Source organism: Ptychodera flava, chromosome 10 (genome assembly GCF_041260155.1).
Source record: "Ptychodera flava strain L36383 chromosome 10, AS_Pfla_20210202, whole genome shotgun sequence".
NCBI lineage: Eukaryota > Metazoa > Hemichordata > Enteropneusta > Ptychoderidae > Ptychodera > Ptychodera flava.
Genome location: NC_091937.1, coordinates 11,588,359 through 11,611,829, shown reverse-complemented (window position 1 = coordinate 11,611,829; position 23,471 = coordinate 11,588,359). Strand labels below are relative to the sequence as shown.

The window sequence follows — 23,471 nt, the reverse complement described above, 5'->3', positions numbered from 1 at the left end:
GAAAGCCTGATGTGGTTCGTCTGTCAGAATTTGCTGTCAGAATTACTAGTAATGTGTGTTAACTGTGCATTCAAAGGCAAAAAAATTATAGCCATCCAATTACTTAAGGGGGTTCTAAAAATTCAATGGCCCAGGACGGTGACGTTTGGTAAGGCGGTAAACTGTTCTCGTCACTTTCGTCATTTGGCCGATGCAAACCGTAGAATCTCGATCCAAAATACTGAGAATTGGCGAGTCATTCATGTGCAAAAAAACATCATTATCTCTTGCCATTTTACCAGTGTGAAAGCGGGATTCTGCTTTGAAGCCTTGCTTTTCCGAACCAGTTCTGCCGGCAACTGACGTTGAAAGAGTGACAACGGGGTCAGTTCAGAGGTCGTGTGGGACCCATACGACCAATGTAAACACTGTATCCAAGGCACTATGGTGATTGATGAAAGTAAAAACATGTCTGTAATAATCTTCATCGTATAATTTAAATGTTGCAGCTATGTTGATGAGGTGCATCTAGATATCGTGAACGAAATACATTGTTTGTAAACAAGAAACTCACACAGGCGCAGGTCTGACGACTCTTCCCCTTCAACATGATTATCAGAAAGTATGAGCACTTGTGCTAACCCATTCATAATTTACACGGCATTGGTTATTTCACAGTCGAGTTTACTGCAAACAAAATTCTTAACTCGTATTATTTCACTCCGAGTTAAGAACTGCCTTGTTTATTTCACTTTTTTTGCCAGAATAAAGGATAATGTCACCGCTTCGCGGATTATCAAACAGATATTGATATGATGCAAAATAGATTAGACTTACAGTTCTCGGATATTTTAATAGAGAATGTTAGTTACGTTCATTCTTAGAGTCGACGACATAAAATACCTGTTTTTCGATAATTTTATACACTAGTGGCACTTGGACTTAGGTTAACTTTTCAGCGATTAACATTGTCATCGAGATATTTCCGTGCTTTATACCTATATTTGTTTCACCTTGTCCTACCGAAATGTTTAATTGAAAGGCTTATTATATTGAAGATGTGACGATTATCGTCCATTGTGTAAAGGATGTTGAGTGATAGCAGAGCATGTACATAAAAAGAAAAATCAAAATATGTGCGAACTTCGATATATCTATAGTATACTGGCGGTGCACACCGTTCTGATTTAAGCTGAGACCAATGAACGGATGCAAAATGCCATGCGTGCTTTTTTTTTCTCAAACCTCGCAACAATTCAGCCGTTTTCTCAGGCTAAACTTAAAATTCAATCACCAGTAACTTTCGGTGTATTTTCCACGATTATTGTTGTTATGCAATGAATAGCATTTTCTTGTTCTACTCCAAAAACCGTGTCGAAACAACTCTTTCGGCGCCATGTTTGGCCCAAACCCATTGTTATCAAAGGCGATAGACCTGTTTTCAGGGCATTATGGGGATGAACAGGTCAAGTTTTAGCACTGGTGTGAGTTAACGTTACTGAAAATCGTCAAAACCTGACTCCTAGACCGACTCAGTAAAATGCCACACATGAACGTTTCGTAAACACAGATAAGTTTTCTTTACAGTTGAAGGTAAATTATTCACAAAATCAAAGGCTTGCTTTTTACATTTGGATTTATTTGTCTAGTCAAATAGCAGCATTTACACGACGTTGAGTGGGCGTGACGTCAAACTACAAAAGCAGAAAAAAAAACTTAAATCGCTGAGAAAAGTAAGAATATTGCACTCTCTTTGAAATTCAGACAATCCTTATTAATGACAAAGAAACGAGACACTCATCGTAGAGTGTTACACACAATTGCATCATATTCTTCATTCTAAAATTCTAAGTTGCAGATTGAAGGAATAATAGCAGTCTTCGTCACTACCACCAGATCGACGCTGGGAGTTCTAAATGGCGCCCTCTAGGGCAACAGTTGGTACTGTGTAACCTGGCTGTACATTTTATCGCTTGAAGTCGTTAAAAAGCATATAGACAAGATACTTGGCGAATATTCAGATTTGTAACAGATTACTTGAAAAATAAGTAAGTGCTTTCCCTGATTATGATGTCATTATTTGTACATAAGTCTACTTTTCCCATTTATAATTATTAAATGTGCATTTTTTAACAAATTAATTATTTCTAACCGTTGCTAGTGTCATGAAAGAAACTTAACAAACAAGGATAATATTTCGATCGAAATTGAAGCTTCTACCGCGAGCGGCGCCTTCTCCTGCTCTCATGTTTCGTCTTTCTCAAGAGGGATGTGTATAATATGTTTCAATCGATTCAAATATATAAAATAACGTCTTTTTAGACAAATAATATGAAGCGAAATAGCAGGTTGTGGTTTGATGTACTCTGTATAAGTTTGGCTTTTCGTTGCTTAATAGTACTCCTCATCTCCCTCCGCTGCCTCTGCCTCAATTGTATCCATGCCAACCTCCTCGTAGTCCCTTTCCAGAGCCGCCAAATTTTCACGGGCTTCATAGAACTCTCCTTCCTCCATACCTTCACCGACATACCAGTGGACGAAAGCACGCTTGGCGTACATCAAGTCGAACTTGTGGTTGAGGCGAGCCCAGGCCTCGGCTATGGCGGTAGTGTTGCTCAGCATGCACGCCGCACGCGACACTTTTGCAATGTCGCCCCCAGGTACAACGGTGGGTGGTTGGTAGTTGATGCCGACTTTGAAACCGTGGGACACCAATCGACAAAGTGGATGGTACGTTTGGTCTTGATGGTTGCTATGGCCTGACTGACATCTTTCGGTACGATATCGCCTCTAAATAACATACAGCAGGCCATGTACTTGCCGCGGCGTGGGTCGCATTTTACCATCTGGTTGGCCGGCACGAAACATTCGCTAGCGATGTCTGCACTGCTCAGGTTCTCGTGATAGGCCCTCTCGGGTGAAATTATAGGAGCATAGGACGTCATCGGGAAATGGATTCTCGGGTATGGAACCAGATTTGTCTGGAATTCAACAAGATCGACGTTGAGGGCGCCGTCGAATCGGAGCGAGGCGGTGGTCGAGGATACAACTTGGGCTATCAGGCGGTTCAAGTTTGTATATGTTGGGCGCTCTAATTCAAGGTTGCGACGGCAAATGTCGTACAGAGCTTCATTGTCGACGAGGAATGTGCAGTCGGAGTGTTCCATTGTCGCAGATGTCGTCAATATTGAGTTGTACGGTTCGACGACTGCAGTTGAAGTTTGCGGAGAAGGGTAGACGGCAAACTCGAGTTTGGGCATTTTACCGTAGTCAACCGAGAGGCGCTCCATCAGTAGGGCTGTGAATCCGGAACCGGTCCCACCGCCAAAACTGTGGAAAAGGAGAAATCCCTGCAAACCGTCGCACTGGTCAGACTGTAACATAAAAACAGGTCAATAATTTATTTTAAGATTTATAGCAAGTCAAGAATACCGATACTTGGGATCACGAATCTGTTAGTGTCTGATGCAGTTTAGAACAATGAAAACAATTGATTTTAAGAATGCCGTTTCTGGATTCATAAGAAGGTTTTGCAAAAGGGGCATATATAATGGGATACCCTACGACCGTCAGGATTAACTTAAAGGTAGGACGCGCCTCGGGGACAGATAATCGGACTTTGAAATTTCTACAATTCTGTTATGAACTACAACCGCTTGTGGGGACTCATTTTAAAGCTCTTGGAGAGAGAAAAACTTTCACCGGCTTAGTTTTTCGAAAATCCAAAATTTAATTTTTACCCAAAGAGTTAACACAGGAATGATGGGCCATTTTGAATTTTAAATATCGCAAAATGTTGAGTACTTTGTTTCTCTAGTTCCAAACTTTGCAAGATGACCCCTGATTTTTATTGCTGATTTGCTAAGAGAATGGCTGAAAGATTCACTCTGGAAGGTTCTGTAATCCTATGTGTTTTACCTGTAGGAATCCGCCATATTGAAAATATGGTCGACCGCCACAGACTTTTATGACCCACTTAGCCGGCAAAATCGTATTTGAGGTACCGAGAATTGCTTACCAGTTTTCGCAACCTGTCCAGTACGTGGTCTATCATGTCTTTACCAACTGTATTGTGACCACGTGCGTAGTTGTTGGCGGCGTCTTCCTTACCCGAGATGAGTTGCTCAGGGTGGAAAAGCTGACGATACGTTCCCGTGCGGACCTCATCTACGTGACAATAATACTTACACTTTAATAATACGTTGAGCATACGATTCTTATAAGGACTGAGCAAGAGATAAAATTATATGCTTGTCTGCATTTGTTGTGATATATATATATATATATATATATATATATATATATATATATATATATATATATATATATATATATATATATACGCGTTTCTGATCGACTAATAGATGAATAAATGGAAAGGGTGGAAAACAGATTTGTAAAAAGCAACAGTCAATTAACTCCCTCCTTTCAGCAACTTTACTGACAACCTTGTAAGGTGCCGCGTTGCCTATAAAACGCTATGTAATTGACTAATCTATGCACCCTATCAACTGATTGAGTTGATAAATTAAACACTGAAACCTAGTATTCCACCATGTGTTTACTGTATCAATTTTATCCACAAATATGTCAACGGATTTGTCAGTTTGAAGTGTTACTCACGGCGCAACTCGATAAAATTTCGGTGTACTTGATACAGGAGTGATAAAGACAGAGAAAAGATTGTCTAATATGGAAGCAGTTAAAATATTAATAACCAATAGCAAAACGTGTAGTAGGGAAGTTATGACAATATTGAAACCACTATGCCCCGGGCCGTTATCTTATCTACAAGTACAGAGTAGAGAAAATAACTCACCTATCACAGTTGCTTCCAGGTCGACAAATACGGCCCTTGGTACGTGTCTGCCGGACCCTACCTCGCTGAAGAACGTGCCGAAGGATTCGTGGCCATCGTCTGTATGATCACTGGACAACACTCCATCAGGCTGGATACCATGCTCCAAGCAGTACAGCTCCCAACATGCATTGCCCACCTGCACTCCAGCTTGGCCGATGTGAACTGATATAACCTGGCGCTGTTTAGGTTGAAATTTATAAAGCGATGACGTCAGTACGTACTTCGCCAGTGTTCCATGAACATAGTGCGAGAATCGACGATATCGTCATAAAGTTTGCTGCTATTTTTTTCACTTTCAGTGAAGCGTGCATAATGGGACTACGATGCGGACAATATGCAAATATGATTAAGCAGAAGTGAGGTGAAAATACTGGCAGGCTTGAAATGCCGATACATTCAGTATTCGGTAGACATTTCATTTCTTCATATCCATCGGGTTTTTGTCAATCAATTTTAGGAAAACGATTCACCGATAGAACCCGTCCATCAGATAAATGGTTGAAACATCCGAGTTTAACCCCCCCCCCCTTTGTATTAATCTAAGTAACAGGTGTTTGCGGTGCCGCTGAAGCCCTTTACATGTAAATATGTTCAGTTTCTCTAGTGATTGGAATTAGAGAAACATACTTACACCCATATTGATCCAAGAGGAAAGACAGCAACTGTGTATATGGCTCGTCAAATTCTAATGCACGTTTCTTCAATGATGTCTGCTGGAAGTGATCAAACTGTCGGAAAGAAAGACTTGGTTTTGCGCAGATGGAGAGAGAACAACCTCGCGTGTGTCGACTGCAATGTATCGAGACGCGAGAACTAGCTGGAACCTGGCGAGACTGCCCAGTGACTTTTATACACAAGTGAGTGACGTCATGTTATCTCAATCGCCGATGAGGTCACCCAGTACGTTTTATCAGTGACTCATGTTTCGCGGCGTTCCTCGACCTCGAAAACTCTGCCAGGGTAATCATTACAATTTGCGTGCCTGGTGTTGTGAATTGAGGTTCCCTTTTCCGGTGATGATCATGCTATTTTGGCCAGTTTTACTTCTACCTGCCAATCTGAAATATTTTCAGTTTCTTCTTAACACGCGACGGTGCAGTCAATAACAAATTTGAATGTATAAATGTTAATGCGATATTCACGAGTATCTCCCTGTCACCACAAAGGTTACTACACCGAAAACTAGCAAAGAAAATTGGCCTATCTAACGTTATGGTAGAATGCGCCGCGGGGACAGACATTCGGACTCTCAAACTTTTACAATTCTTTTCAGACCTACCACTTGTTGAGGTTCATTTTGAGCTCTTGGTGTACGAAAACTTTTCACCATCTTGTTTTCTCGAAAATCCAAAATTTTATTTTTTTCAATAGAGTTAACACAGTGGCGGCGGCCATTTTTAATTTCATATCGGTAAATCTTGGGTGATTTGTTCACCTAGTACCAAAGGTTGCACGGTGATCCCCCCCCCCCCCCGGTTATTCCTGATTTTGAAAGAGAATGGTTGAAATATTCCTTGAGGAAAGTTGGAACAAAACTTCAAGTCTTTCACTTTCGAGGCGCACACAACCTTAAAATAGATATATGGAATTTACTTCTGTTGATCATGAAGTACTGCTATCAGATTTGAAGATTGGTTGGCCTGTCGAAGACCAAATTTGTTAGTCGGTGTCATTACAGAATCAAAGTACAGAATGTCATGGCCTAAATTTACCGACATCTTCTGGATCACAATTTTAATTTGCAGACGAGAAGTTTGGACAGAAACGGTTGTTATATGTTTACTAACTGTTGACATCATGACCCCTGTTTGACCTCTGTGTGACGGAATGATTAAAATTATCCGAAGACGTCACCCTCCACGCTGTCGACGTGGCGTACGTAAACATCCTGAGGTGTTCGATCGCGTTCGAGTTAGGTCGAGGGACGTCGCTTGCGCTGAAGAGGGATCGGACTCAGAGCGAGAGAGAGAGAGAGAGAGAGAGAGAGATATTTTTCTAGTAGACTCAAACACAGAGCCGAAACATGCAAGCTTATTTATACGCCTTGCCTTACAAAACACGCACGACAGGTTAAGATAGTCCCCCACTAGAGGGCGCTGTGTACAACGATGACTCACCGACTCGTACTCCAGTCACTGCTTTGGCGTTCGGACAAGTCATTGTCGTTTGCACTCTGTCAAAAGATATGCAAGTCATCAAAAATCGTAGAATACATATTGTGTTTTCCTGTAGGAAACTGACCTGTGCTTTAAAACCGGTAAGAACCAGGTTCACAGGAACACCATTCTCTGCCTCAAATATTGTTGATCTCACCTTGGTGGTATGTGAAGCATCCCACACAATCCTGTCACAAAGTTGCGTCATAAAATCAGACAAAGTTATGTCTCCATTCGTTGCGTAACATTTTATGTGAGATTGCTGTCATGATATAATATGGCTAACCTGCAAGCGTAGAATAACAGAACATAAACAAATATATCGGTACAGTTTTGATGGTTATCTGGTTGTATTTTGCAGCTTCTTCACACCATATTGTACACGATATCACACTGACGCTCTGTTTACGTTCACTGTAGTTGCGTTGTATCTATAACAACGTGACATGGTACATTTATATGAGTTCACATGTTACATTACAGGGAATCATGGGTTAAAAACCATACTGTATAACAGTATCTGGGACTCCAGTCAAACATTGTATGCGTGAACTCACAGTTGTCGCTTGTCACCATGGCACATCTCTCTCTCTCTCTCTCTCTCTCTCTCTCTCTCTCTCTCTCTCTCTCTCTCTCTCTCTCTCTCAAAATAAAAAAATTGCTTTTATATTCAAGTGCTGATTAATGCTAATTAACTTCTTTTGTTCACGAGACTGCTTATCAATAACCGTGTGTATGTTTCACGTTCAGGGTATCAGATAGAATTGATGCCTGACAATGGTTTATTAAAGGAACTGTGCATTGCATGTATCCGTCCGTCACCCTTCTGAATGTTTCTCTTGTTAAAAAATTTTTAAGAGTAATAAAGAAAAGTCGTCATCGGTTTTCCTGTTTTGTAAAAGGTCTTATCTTTAACTGTCGCTGCTTCATAAGGCTTTATTGTGTCTCTATGCGATAGTTATAACCTCACTGCTGCATTATTTTTTATGTTAACTCCTGGTGATCGACAATTTAGCCAGTTTTAAAGGAACAGATTTCCTATTTTATCGACGCCAGTAGCAGCAAGTACCAACGACGAATATCAATGTTCGACAAATATCGGTAAAAATCGCCTAGATCAGGTAAATAGGTCAAACAAACTTGAAAGGTGACCTTGAACATTGTAGAAAACTTAGAAAGTTATTAGATTGGAGAAATAACGCCCGAAAGTAATTAATAAGACGCCATTAAGCCGCCCTCCCATAATAGTTTTTAGGAATGAACAGTACAGCTTTGGCACTCCTAGCAACGTGTGTGTACGTACACGGCATGCATTTGAATCACAGCAACGCGATCGTGGTGAAAAACGTTAAAAGAATTGAGCGTCCGTATAGTAACAGCAGGCTCTGACAACAATTTTCGACAATATTCAAGTTGAATTTCACAGATCGGCTGACACAAATAAATATTGTATAGATGGTGAAACGCTGTTGTTCCGGTCGTAGAGTTTATTTCTTGTCTACGCATGCGCAAACCTCTAAACATGTCTTTGAGGTACATGTAGTTGCGTATTCCCTTTTGACTGAATTTAATCGTATGGTAATTATTGCACTTTCACATTCAAAACCAGAATTAACAAGATATGTGGTATTGAAGTCGACCTAGGCAAGATGACGTCATTAACCCAGTGACAAAGGTTTTTGCTTTTTGCGCATAAGGGTGTCGTTCTAATATTTCAGAATTCAGACACTTGGGAAATCTAATAGTTTACACTGCGATATTAGAGTTTTATCACGACCTCGAAAATATTGTCGAATATCAAGGCTGTCAAGGTTTGTATTTTGGAAAAGTAACTTTTTTACATTTTGTTATTGAAGGTGTCGGTATTTTATTTGGTTAATATCCAGTTCAGATATTACGAGACGGTCAAATCAATAGAAACAAATTTGATGAAATTTGTCCTGACTGCACATTCCATAGAGAAACAAACATGAATGACGTGCAAACACCCATACATTCGCCTTGGTGGTTACAGTCGACAAGGATACGACCGTACTTGTAGCAAACTCTCGGGTACAAGCAAAAATATCGCTGAAAAGACATTTCCTTGGTCTCGCACTTTTGCATATAGTTGTAGAATTTAGTCTCTTTAAGTGGAACCTTTCACGACCGTTTTGCATTTTGCGTATATCGACACTTCAACGTGTTCACCCAGTCAGTTGTCACTTGTATGGTGTGAGACGAGTGTCTTTTCGACGAACACATGCAACTTGTCCAACATGACGTGGTCTGTGCTGGAAAAGTTGCTCTCATGGCGCATTGACGCTGTTTTGCCGCTTCTTGTCGGTCTTGTTTCAATAAAAATTTTCATTAATTTACATCACAATTCTGAATCGTAAACGAAGTACACAGTGCAATAGCTGACCACAAAACTTCAAAAAGTAAGTACGTATAGTTTACAATCATCGCTAAGGAACTGGGAACGATAGGTAAACCCACTTATCTGTCTGATAGGTTTTTTGACATTTTAGTGTTCTTCGTAAAATTTAATGGCGTCTGAAGATAAGTGTACTTTCTACACCCAGACAGATCAAGAGAAGAAATAAATCCGCCAAGGTCACCAAGGCCAGGCATATTACCTTTACTATTGTTGCGTCAAAAACATGAAATAGCCCTCTTACAAATTTGGGAGGTATGTAATTGTCTCGAAACTGACATTGTACGAGCAGAAGTACTGGCTCGTACTTTCATATTACGAGTGACGTATGCAAGCTATAAGTTACACATGCCTTTTGACCTAATTTTTTATGAATACGCCTAGGACTATGTTGTATTCCATGGATGAAAGATTTTTGTTTATGTGAAAGGATTTTACGACAAACGAACGCTTAGACACATTTTCTGTGTATATTCGAAACTCGGAAGTAGGAGCGGGTGTGAACTTCGTATGATTATTTTTTTGGTCGTGAGAGCGGGTTCAGCGCAGTGCGGAGGAATACTTTTAGGCTTTGACTTTCGGACGAGTCTGTACGTACGGGTCAAGACTGGAGACGACGCGACACTCTCTGACTTATTATACGCCACGATGGTAGACTCTTTGCAGACGTCGTTTGTAACATTAAGCTGTTAAAGAAGAACCAAAGAAGAGGTTGCAATGTCCGAACATCAAGGGAGAGACCTGGATTGGTTGTAATGCACTTGAACCTACCGCCGTTGTAAATCTTTTTTACTTTCTCGAATTCGAAAGTGCAATGATTTCACAGACATAAAACCTGCGTGGCTCGCGAGTCAGCTTATGACCTCGAAATAATCTGATCACCACATTATGTTAATCACAGTGTACAATGAATAAATAATATGAAGGGTTTTATGAGTTGGCGGGTGTTTTTGTGGCACCCGTGTGTACCTCATGTTGTACAGTCTATTTGAAAATGACCTCTACTCAACAATGATTTTAAAGACTGACATTTTTCTGACCTCGCATTCAACTTCAAGTTTTGAAAAAGCACATTATCGGAACACAGTCCCTCCACCGTGATCGGAACCACACTATTATTGGTGTGTATTGTTGAGAATACGGCCCCGCCTATTGAATAATGGTATAGTCAGGTCACTGTGGGGTCAATATTCCTGTTTGTCATCGCGGAACTTGCAGAAGCCATACAAGATATCGATGCTCGATACTTCTATATTCAATTCGTTCGTTCGCGCTCCTGAACAACAAAAAAACATCACTCAAAACCAACTCATCACATTCCAAACTTACCTAGCTACACTCAGTTCGGTAGATAAGTTCCAGGTATCAGTCGTAGTATAAATGCTGACGTCGATTTGTCGACGTCAATGAAGTCGGCGTCGACGTAATAATGTATTTTTACAAATATATTTATTTATTTGGCGTTAATTAGAGGAAAATCACATCAGAGGGTGGATGACGTATGCATTATAATATCCCGGGTAGGCTAAACTGGCCGTTTTGTTTATCGCTAATATTCCCTACTCCCAACGTACCGCCCATCGTCTGTAACTTGCACGCGATGTTTGCACACGAACGAACGCCCAATGCCAGTCACTCAGAGTCGTCGGTTTTCTTGCTACCCAAGTTGAAAAATATATGCAATTATGAATGTCATTTTTGAAAATTCACTAATGCATGCAATACCAATTACGATGAACCCACAATTTATTGTTGTTGAGATTTTGTCAACAGTGTTATAAATATAGTGCTGCAAAGTCAGTAGTAGGGCCTACCCACGTGAAAGACGTTTTGAACTCGTTCCCGTACTTGCTATATTCAAGCTGAAATCAGTCAAGTCATTACGTGTTTATTTCGCATATTTGCTATATTTTAGCACCCGTACTCAGAACCCCACTTTGACATTCTGTTTGGCATGTTTCTACGTTCATTTCGAATCCTATTTTGTCTTTTTTTTTCAACGCTCAGTTCGACGCTGTTTTTGTTTTCCACGCTCAGCTTGACGCTCACTTTGTCGATTTTGGGACCTGCATTACGTCACTCGTACTTTGAAAGTACGGCACATTACGTCACTCGTACTTCGCTCGTACGAGCTCGTAGGTCTGCTCGTAGTTCGTCCGTTTTGAGACGATTAGATAAATGAATTTGGATAAGAAATAGCGGGGCGTCTATCCTTACCATAAAAACGCCGGCTCTACCGATTTTAATTTCATCGAAGTCCTACGTTACGCATTTTTCACAGCATGTTTACGTCTAAGCCGATACGAGAAGATCGGTAATATCGTGGCTTTTCCATCGAAGGTTTGGCAACCAGCCCAGCGACTGAGCAAATAGGTGTACGTGTTATCCGTGTAGCAGAAGACGAATTCTTTCTTTGTATTTTATTTGGGGTTTGAAAAAGACTATTACATGTAAAATTGTTCAGAAAAGAGGTGATAAGATTTGTATTATGGTGGTGGCGGTGGCAGCCATATAGCCATGGTTTGGCTGTAAGTAAATCCTTTACAAATACATTAATGATAGGAACAAGCGGGATTTGATGGCGCGGATTTTGCCGCCATTTCAATCAAATCGTCCGCTACAAGCGAACGATTATAGCAAATATCCCATACCGAGTTGAAATAAACGCAGGCCTTCAACGCTGGATTTTTTTGTAATGACAGTCTATTGACCTCTAGCCTCCCATGTTCAATCAAAATGGAGCGTGAAATTTTTAATAAAAACCAGAAGATAATTGGGCGGGCTTGGTCCGCATTCTGATCGCTATGTTCGATACCCAGACATTTGTAATGACATGCCCTTTACTTTACAAGCTTCACACATTGTCCACAAGCACAAGTAAGCTGCATTCTTCGATTCTTATGGTGAATCCAATCAAGTAGGCCACACTCCCACCTCAACAAAAAGTTGTGCGTGACTCGGACGGTGCCAGACAATGAGAATAGCGAACAAATGAAAACCCGCGACGACTTAATCTCGACTTTTCAGTCTGTGAATACAGAACAGAAGAGAAATCTCCAGACCCTGTTCAGAGTAACCTGCACGCCCAGGGTGAGGGGACGATACGAGTCGCACAATATAATAGCAAGAAATTTAAAAGAAATTTACAAGAGGTTAAGATTTCCCGCTCGAATAAGGCACACTACACGTGGTTGACACGTACTGTAAACATCGTTACTTGAATGAGGTTTTCTTAAATATCGTACAATTAGTTTTTATTGTATGGGATGGGGCATGTATAAGAATATGTCTTTTTTAAATTGAAAACATCTGAAGTTGGCAATCGAGACAGCATGCTTGTTGTCCGTTGGCATGGCAACATCGTCACGTGACTGTGTCAGCCAATCTGACCAAAGGCAGGCGAGATATTGGCATGACAACTGAAACCACTGATAACAAATATATAGCCAGGGGATATCAGGAGCCCAGCTACACTTCTCTCTTACCGAACCGACGTCGATTGGTCAGCGTAAGAACTCCGGTCTCTAGAAAGTCGTCAACCTAGTTTTGAAGAAGAGACAGAAACCGTAATCATGGTAAAGTAGTAATATTATTATTATGTCCATTTTAGTTTTGACCTGTTTTCCTGACTGTTCAGTCCAGTAGGGCAAATGCTCGTTCACTTTCGCCATGGCCATAGAGCAGCGTTAGACACTGCAGCTATGTTAGATCAAGAAGGGCATTTATTTCAGTCAATCAATCTTTCGTACTGGGAAAGTACTCTCGAACCAACGGCTTCAAAGCCAATGATAGTCATCAGCACATGCATGGGTTTATCATATTCTTCGCTTTTTCCCTGTTTATGAAATCTGATTAAAATCAGATGTCGGGATGGCGACGTTTCCCACCTTTGCCTGTTCTTCGCTGTTGGCGATATCAGCGAACAAGTACATGTGGGAACGTTGCCATACCTACATCTGATTGCTGTAGACGTATCTCATTGAGACATTGCAACTTTTATCTCCTACAGCGTGAAGTCATTTCTATCCATGTTGGCCAAGCCGGTGTCCAGATCGGTAATGCCTGCTGGGAGTTGTACTGTCTGGAGCACGGTATCCAGCCTGATGGTCAGATGCCAAGTGACAAGACCATCGGTGGCGGTGACGACTCCTTCAACACCTTCTTCAGCGAGACCGGTGCTGGCAAGCACGTCCCCCGTGCCGTCTTCGTCGACTTGGAGCCAACAGTAATCGGTAATAAAACATGTGATAATGAAACTCATAAACGGAGAGCCCAGATTACGCTGCAAAAACCGGGCCACAGGAACAAACCATTCAGCCTGGAAGGAGAATGTATCCTCGGACATGTTTTCATTTTTAGGTCGAAGTCAGTCCAGCATACCCCTTTAAAAATGCAGTGTCTCCATTATTCGTGGCTAATCCCACTGCCATCATAAAACGTTTACCCAAGATACCAAAACTCGTAATAGGTCAAGTAAAAAACCTACAAAAGACGAATACAAATGAGATTGCAAATTCTCTTTGTCAAATTTTGAAATTAAATTTCTTCGATAAAAACACACAGTCAAACATCTCAGACTTCTTGTGAGATTTTGAACACAAAATTGCTTTTAAACTTACGGCTTTAGTCAAAGTTGCGAGATTATGAAATTCTTTGTGAAACATACTGTTGTCAACATTCCTTAAGAAGACAATTTCTCCTACTCATGTAAAGGGGTGATGCGTCGGTTTGTCTATCGTACTAGCAAAACAACCGATTATTCAACACAACCTGGCAGATTAAGCGTTTTTAAATATGCCTGAAAATGTGATACGCTCTTCAATACATGACATGGCTCTGTGCCCCTTCTGTCATTTTCAGACGAGGTGCGTACCGGCACATACCGTCAGCTCTTCCACCCTGAGCAGCTGATCACCGGCAAGGAAGACGCCGCCAACAACTATGCCCGTGGTCACTACACCATTGGTAAGGAAATCATCGACCTGGTCCTGGACAGAATACGAAAACTGGTGAGTTAATTTGAAACCTGCTTGGTGTATTCATTGAGCAATACATACATACATACATACATACATACATACATACATACATACATACATACATACATACATATATATATATATATATATATATATATTATATATATATATATATATGTGTGTGTGTGTGTGTGTGTGTGTGTGTGTGTAGGTGTGTGTGTGTGTATATAAATATGCGTTAGTGTAGTTAGTGTACTTCGTTCTGGTAATTTTTATTGTATATAACGCTCTGCTTTTTGCATCGAGGAGCAGTGAGAAAACATACATATATATGTATATGTATATATATATATATATATATATATATATATATATATATATATATATATATATATATTATATATATATTATTTATATATATATATATATATATATTTTATATATATTATATATATATATATATATATATATAAAAGGGATGCTGGAGAATTGATTTTACAATTTCATCTCTACAACGTTGTTTCGTGAGTCGCGAGACTCACTCATCAGGAGACTAGACTGGAGTGAATCTACATGGGCTAAACATCGCTGGTTACACAGGTGGTGGAATTTTGGTTGAGATTGACAGTTGTTGCATAACAATATATTGCTGCAGCTATGAATATTCATGTTTACGGAGATGACTGATTTACTTCGATGGATATACCGGGAGTTACTAGTTATTGCATAACAATGTCTTGCTTCTGTGACGGCATGTTTATTGAGTGTGGAACATTCTGGATGGCGGATGATAATAATATATTTTTTTCTGTTAAACAAAGGTTGCACCGCTTGTTAGTACTGTCATATAGCTTGGCTTTGGCTAGGACCTTCGCTCTACTTTTGTATTGAGCACTTTGTATATATATATTAATTACTAACGCTGATAAGAAAGCATAGCATAGCAGCAGGTTAAACACGGTACCCATAGAAACTGAGGTGCTTGAATTAAGTACAATGCAGATATTCCTAAATACCTAGTCGGCAACTTCAAATGTTTAAAAGCCTCCAGTGCTTACTTTAAACGGGATTGCCTTTCTCCATGTATAAAATAAAAGATTCAACTGAGGTTTCCGACAACGGAATGAAGCCAGTCTTACAGTATCCGTACTTCGCTTGACATTTCATCACCAGTACACAAAGATTTTGATATCCAGGTAACAATGTCGAGATTAAAGTTGTCAGGAAGTTCTTACCGTGAGTGACTCAATGTCCAAGTTAAACCTACCCAGGGTTTCCGAACATACAAATTCTCAACTTTTCAAAACTCTTATGAACAGCTCTTCTTTGTCAATTTCAGGCTGACCAATGTACCGGCCTCCAAGGTTTCCTAATTTTCCATAGCTTCGGTGGTGGTACCGGTTCTGGATTTGCTTCCCTGTTGATGGAACGTCTGTCTGTTGACTATGGTAAGAAATCCAAGCTGGAGTTTGCCGTCTACCCAGCTCCACAGATCTCCACTGCAGTAGTTGAACCCTACAACTCCATCTTGACCACACATACCACCTTGGAGCACTCTGACTGTGCTTTCATGGTTGACAACGAAGCCATCTACGATATCTGTCGTCGTAATCTTGACATCGAGCGTCCAACCTACACCAACTTGAACCGTCTGATTAGTCAGATCGTCTCCTCCATCACCGCATCTCTGCGTTTCGATGGTGCCCTCAACGTCGACTTGACAGAGTTCCAGACCAACTTGGTGCCCTACCCACGTATCCATTTCCCCCTGGCTACCTATGCACCAGTCATCTCTGCTGAGAAGGCCTACCATGAACAACTCACCGTTGCCGAAATCACCAATGCTGCTTCGAACCAGCCAACCAGTTGGTAAAATGCGACCCACGTCACGGCAAGTACATGGCCTGCTGTATGTTGTACCGTGGTGATGTTGTACCAAAAGACGTGAATGCATCTATCGCCACCATCAAGACCAAACGTACCATCCAGTTCGTCGACTGGTGTCCAACCGGTTTCAAAGTGGGTATCAACTACCAACCACCAACCGTTGTACCAGGTGGTGACTTGGCCAAGGTACAGCGTGCCGTCTGCATGTTGAGCAACACCACAGCCATCGCCGAGGCTTGGGCTCGTCTTGACCACAAGTTTGACTTGATGTACGCCAAGCGTGCTTTCGTCCACTGGTACGTGGGTGAGGGTATGGAGGAAGGTGAATTCTCCGAGGCCCGTGAAGATTTGGCAGCTCTGGAGAAGGACTACGAAGAAGTAGGTGTCGACTCCGTCGAGGGTGAAGGCGAAGAAGAGGGCGAGGAATATTAAAATAATCTTCGTGAGAGCAAACTTCAATTGAAACAGTACTGCAACGCAACGATTAAGTATCTATATATCCGCATTTACATTATAGACATGCAGAAAAGAATTCTACTTCAAAATCCCCATCCACTTTAAGATGATAGTCTAGGCATAGATCAAGTGCTAGTCGTTCAGGAGATGCAAACAGTTTTGCCAGGTTACCTGTCGGAGGAAGTGGTGGTCAGATGTACGGACCACTGGACATTTTTGGCCTCGGTCAAATTTTAATTTCCAGTCTTCTTAGGTAAAACAGCATAAAGTTTCCATCATTTTTCAGAGAGAGAGAGAGAGAGAGAGAGAGAGAGAAGAGAGAGAGAGAGAGAGAGAGAGAGAGAGAGAGGGTGCTAGAGGGCGCCGTCGGTCAGACACACACTCGAACTACAAACGCCTGGGAGTAGCACCCAACACAGCGTATTTTGCTCAAAAATCACGTTTTGACAAATATTCATGCAATTTTAATTAACTTTTTAACCCAAGATTAAAATATTGGTTGGGTTCACCTTTAAGCTTGTCAAGCACTCGTAAGTTGAGTGACAAATAATTGTTAATTTATGCAAATGCATGCAAATCACCTGATTTCCCGGCTTCTTTTTTCTGCCAATTTCAAGATTTCAAAAAAATTTAACTCCACTCTAGCTGGGTCAATTTTTCTGAAATTTTCACCTTATGTTTTGAAAATACTATATAAAAATCGACTATTTTGTTTGGCGATAAAGATCCTACATTTTGAATAAGAAGCCTTTTAATTTCGCTAATCATGATTTTAAACACTTTATTTTAGTGTCAGTCTTTCAACCAGTGCCATTTTAGAATGAGGATAGATAATGCAAAATAAAAGCTTGTTTTTCTGCATATTTTTTCAAATGAAATATTACATTTCAGAAAATAGCTTCAAGTTTTTTACTTAAATTAATTTTTATCGTTAATAACAAAATTGGGGACTCCCCAAATACACACCCACTTCATCGAGTAAACTAATGCTACCATACTTAACCTTAGAGTCTCTGCTTTTTGAAAATATATACTATGAGGGTGTTTCCTTGTCATCTTTGATGAGACATATTGCTTTGAAAAAAAAACTGTGTTGGCAACATGCAGCTCCACCTTAAATTGCCAGTATTGCTAACTTTTGATGAGTTTTTATTATTTTTATTCTGTTTATCAATCGCAACTCCTTATTATATTCCCCACAGAATGTTGATACACCCACTATTTAGTTTGTCAACTTAGTGTCTATATGTGTAAAATGCATGGTTATTGTTTACATTTGAATTCTAGTCCGGACCAGAAGTCAGTTTTCAACAATAACAATGCACTTTACAACCATAGGGGCTGAGTTGACAAGCTGAATACTGTGTATATAAACATGCCTTGGGAAGTAGAACAAGGAATAATCGTTCACAAAAATAAAAGTGGTGAAAAAATTATCAAAAATTATCATTACTGGTCCTTTAAGTAACCGAAGTGTGCTTTTGCCAGCGTACAGTGTTCTACTAATTCGAATGTGTATAGACCTTTTCTTGGTTATCCAACAATGCATCGCTGTGACCATATCAGACATCGTATACACACGCAAAAGAACAATAACATACTGATGTTGTGTCGTACAAACGTTTGTTATACAAGAATGACACAAATTTGCAATGCCTAAAAATGCCTAATGTATTTTGTATCCATCGGCAATAAAAAATGTAGGTCAGGGTGTAACCTGCCATAGTGTTTTATAATTTAACATATTCCTACTATACCCTACGCCAAAAAGTTCTATAACTAATGTACGCTTTTTGTACCCTAGCACACACTGCATCATGGAACCCTTAAAATAACTATTGCAGGTTTGTAAGTCATCGCACGAACCTCATAGAGATACCGCGCCCTCATCCGTCCCATTGTCTATTAGTACATAGAAAGATACCCTCGACTCTATATGTATATTGTAACTGCACTACATGTTGATATGGCCGTATCTAGTGTTTGTCAGACCAAGCCCTGTCTTTAACTAGATGTCCTGTTTTCCCGTAAATTGTACACCTCTCATAGATTGCTTTCACGTCGGCTGGAAGAGTTTATACGCGTTCCTACTTGTCTAAATTCCGAACAAAAACGGTTCAAGTGCAGGGAACAGATCCCCCATTGAAGGAGAGGGTGGAATTTGTAGACTGGTTGGTAACACTGCGGACATGTGACGCAATAAACAAATAGATGGTACAAAGTTAAGTAGTTCATTACAATGTCAACTTGTTCGGGACGAATGCACAGCCGATACAGAACACCTACCATATATAACAAAACCGTTGCATGGTAGTAAAAGTCGTGAAGCGTTACACATCAAGATGATCCATGTTACTCAGAGGACAAACTTTGTATTTTAATTCGAATATCAAAGATCGAAATTAAATTTTCAAATAATACCTTTAAAAATGCTTCGAATGTTTACTACATATTTGATAAATAGAGTTTCTTTTTCATACCTGCACTAACAAGCCACTCATACAAAGGCAGATTACTGATAGTAGAAATCATGCGGGATAAAAATCAAAAGTGCCCGATAGCTGTACTAGAGAAACGCGATTTGTGTTGGTTTCCAAAATAATCATAAACTCTAGGGACCAGAATGAAGTAAATTTTATCCTCCATAAGTTCATCTTACGGTAAAACGACTAAGATAGTTTTACATGATAACTTAACAAACATTCGACAGTTATTTTCAAGACATTAAAAAGTGATAAAGGTTGGTGAACAGCCATGGCTTTGGTCAGCGAAAATGTCATTTATATATTTCAGCCACATTCTTAATCGTACTCCAGCACTGTTGTAAATTTATATTTATTTCATAAGTATTTACTATGTTATGTCGTTGCCTTGACGACCTTTTTACAGGTATTGGTACTTCGCTTATTGTTATACTACTGCCACTCTATTTCTACTCTAAATTAAGCGCTACTTTTTGAAATTTCTCTGCGACGATATGTTCTCCGCACGACTGATTCTTCTCAACTATGCTGTTTCAAATTTCACAATACTATTTTCATCGCTTTACTGTTTCTTCTCTGCGCTACTGTTTACCATGATCCGGAAGTACTGGATTGCATTATCTATCTATCTATCTATTTATTTATCTATCTATCTATATCTATCTATCTATCTATCTATCTATCTATCTATCTATCTATCTATCTATCTATCTATCTATCATCATCATCATCTATTTATTTATTTATTTATTTATTTATTTATTTATTTATTTATTTATAAAGCGGCAATTCCACAATAATATGATCAAGCGTAACACCATATGAACCAAATCGAAATCTTCGTTCTAGAAATCGGCGACTTCTCAGATCGACTCACCAGCAAATACGAAGTCTTTCGGTCATCTTGCTTTCACTTATAGCTCCCCACAGTTATGGAATGAGTTATCAATTGACATTAGACAGTAAAAATTTTAAGCGGAAACTGAACACACGTCTTTTTAAGAAGTATTACGTCATGTGATTGTCTTTTTATGTCACTTTTAATCTGCTGTTACCATTTGAAAATTTGACAGTGCAATATAATTGAGAGTTTAAAAAAGTATGCGCCTGACATCAAACATGCCCTGGTCCTAAATGTGCAGTAAGATAAGGGATTAAACTAAAATCTGACCACCGCATAATGAGATGCTTTTGTATTCACAACATTACTATACAAAATTAGGGTAGAGGACAGACTTAACAATGGTCTAGTGTCTATATAAAAATTATCCTACTTTATGATATGACGTCATATGGACATTTTTGAAGTCATACTAATCACTGCTTTAAAATAGATGAACGGATATGAAAAACACAGAAATAGGGCTAGAGACATAATTATCACGGGCAGGGGTAGACTTAAAGTTCCGTCGCTCGTGGACACACCCTACGCTGAAAGATTCCCAAGTATTATGATTTCATATTTTGGGTGAAGCACTATATCAGCCACATTTTGTTCCTTTTAGTTGTGCATACTATGGTGACCCTCCTGCAAATGTATGACCCTTCAAAAATGCTTGCGTGATAAAATGCGACCCTCCTTCTCAAAACACCAATTCCCCCTGTACTTTCTGTCGCTAACTTTCATAACAATTAAACCGATTGTTATGTAACCACCCCAGTCATCACAACCAGCTGATACTGATTCATTATTCCTGGGGAGAATACTGCAGTGATTGAGGGAGGAACATGTTTTAGAATATCGGATAAAGGGGAGGTCACATTTTAGACAAGAGGATAGGGGAGGGTCACATTTTTCAGTACAGGTGCTCACGGAATTCCCCGGTCCACCCTCTGTAATTACTGAAGGCTGCCTAACTCTGCGCTTGGTTCTCGAGGCTCGCTTGTGCTGCTACTCTATAGTTCAGTATAACCGCACTGCTCTATTGTTTTGTAGGTCGGCTTCTCATGATCGACAGTGCAGTCAGTTTTCACTACGCAAATTCCCTATTTCTGTAGTCGACGTAGTATACGTAGCAGAAAGCACCAACAACAAATATCAATACGTTCGACAAATATCAACAAAGTCGCCAAGGTCAGGTAAATAAGGTCAAACAAGCTCGAAGGGTGACCTCGAACATTATAGAAACCGTAAAACGTTATTAAGTTGTAGAAATAATGCCTGAAAGTTTTTAATAAGACACGATTAAACTTTCCTCTCATAATAGTTTTTAAGAATGAACAGTACAACTTTAGAACTCCTAGAAACTAAACGTGCATGTACGTACACGGGACATACATTTGCATCTCAGTAACGCGATCGTTGTGTAAAACGTCAAAAGAATTAAGTGTCCGTATCGTTATAGCACGTTCCGACCACAGCTCTCGACAATATTCAAGTTGAACTTCACAGACCGACTGACACAGATAATGTTGCAGAGATAGTGAGATGCTGTTGTTCCGGGCATATAGTTTATTTCTTGTCTACGCTTGCGCTAATTTCTGAGGCTGTCTTTAGGGACTGGTCAGTTTCTTCAGCCTGGGGGGGGGCGGTGGATTCATGGGGGGGGGGTCACCCTGTTTTTGACTTTGGTGATAGGGGGGGTCCCATGTTTTTGAAATGCCCAATAGGGGGGGTCAGTGTGTTTTTGAATTTTGACACAGGCTCATCATTGCCTAAAATGCTAGTGTCAGCCACAAAATTCATCATTCAGTCGTATTTTTCGGCGCGCCCTTCGGGCGCGTAACTTTAATAATCAGTCATATTTTTCAGCACGCCCAACTTTAACATATCAAGCATACATACATCAGAGATATCTGTATGTTCAATATTTTTCAGCGTGCTCTTCAAGCTCATTACTTTAATATATCATACATCTTTCAGCATGCCCTTCAGGTGCATGACTTTAATATACAAGGCATATATATCAGAGATATCAGGATGTTTCATATTTTTGGCGCGCCCTTCGGGCGCCATACTTTCAAAGATATCTTGATGTTTGCTAAGTGAAAGTGTACCATTATGAAATCTGCATTTCATATGAAAAGGATGACAAATTCCTGATACTTTTCTGTTCTGTCTGTGAGAATTCAGTATGAGAAAGCAACATGCACAATATTTCACAATATATATTTGATACAGTGACTTATTTTAGAGATAGAAAAATGACAAGATATCTTTCCTTCTCATAGATGCAATTATTTTCCTTTGTTTCATAGGTTTTCTGTAGAAAGATGCTTTTTAATGAACAAAATAACAGTTAAAAAAGGCAGTTTTTGTCATTATTAGATGTGCTTTTATGGTTTCAATGTTACACAAGAAAAGGTCCTCTCAGACACTGTACACATCAGATTTGGCTAAAAAAGCTCTCTATGGCTCCTCAGTAGATTTAATTGGATGGTTGGCAAGTCTTAACACCCATCAAAGTTTTTGATTCACTGCTTTTTCCTCTTTGATATTAATGATTGACATCCATTTCTGTACAACAGTTCAGGACATCTGGTTAAGCAGAGAAAGTGTGAAATACATTCACAGCTCATTCAAAATACAGCTCATTCAAAATGTACTGTATTTAAACTTTAAGATTGACACTTTGAAATTCCTATCTTACTACTGACATGTCAACAATTTCACTAAAACATAGAATGACTATTTAAAATATAAATATATGTAAAATATAAAATATATTATATATATATATCTATACATATATATATGTATATATATATATATATAATTTATGTCCATCTTTTGTTTTACCTTTGTCGCGCCCGGGGGGGGGGGTCACCCTGTTTTAGAAATTTGGAATAGGGGGGGTCACCCTGTTTTCAAAATTTGGAATAGGGGGGGTCAGCCACTTTTTGACGTCGGCAAAAGATAATCCACCGGCCCCCCCCCCCCCAGGCCGAAGAAACTGACCAGTCCCTTATTTAGCTCCAAACTTTCACAAAGAGGTAGTTGCGTATTCCCTTTTTGGCTTTATTGATCGTATGGTAATTAATACCCTTTCATATTCAAAATAAGAATTAACAAGCAATGTGATATTGTTGTCGACTTTGGCATAATGACGTCATCAACCCAATAGCAAAGGTTAATATGACCTTTAACGCATACAAGGGTATTGTTCTGATAATTCTCAAGTCAGACACCTGTGAAATCTAATAGTTTACATTGTGATATTAGAGTTTTACCATGAGCTCGAAACCACCGGCGAATATCAAGGCTGTCGAGGCTTGTATTTTGGAAAATTATTTTTTTCATTTTGTTACTAAAGG

The 23,471-nt window shown here is 39.7% G+C and overlaps 2 pseudogenes; one reads left to right on the top strand and one right to left on the bottom strand.

The window, feature by feature from the left end:
- Positions 1-1,597: 1,597 nt before the first annotated feature.
- LOC139141992 (tubulin alpha chain, testis-specific-like) lies at positions 1,598-5,677 on the bottom strand (annotated as a pseudogene).
- Positions 5,678-12,829: 7,152 nt separating this feature from the next.
- LOC139141998 (tubulin alpha-1B chain-like) lies at positions 12,830-17,597 on the top strand (annotated as a pseudogene).
- Positions 17,598-23,471: the final 5,874 nt, after the last annotated feature.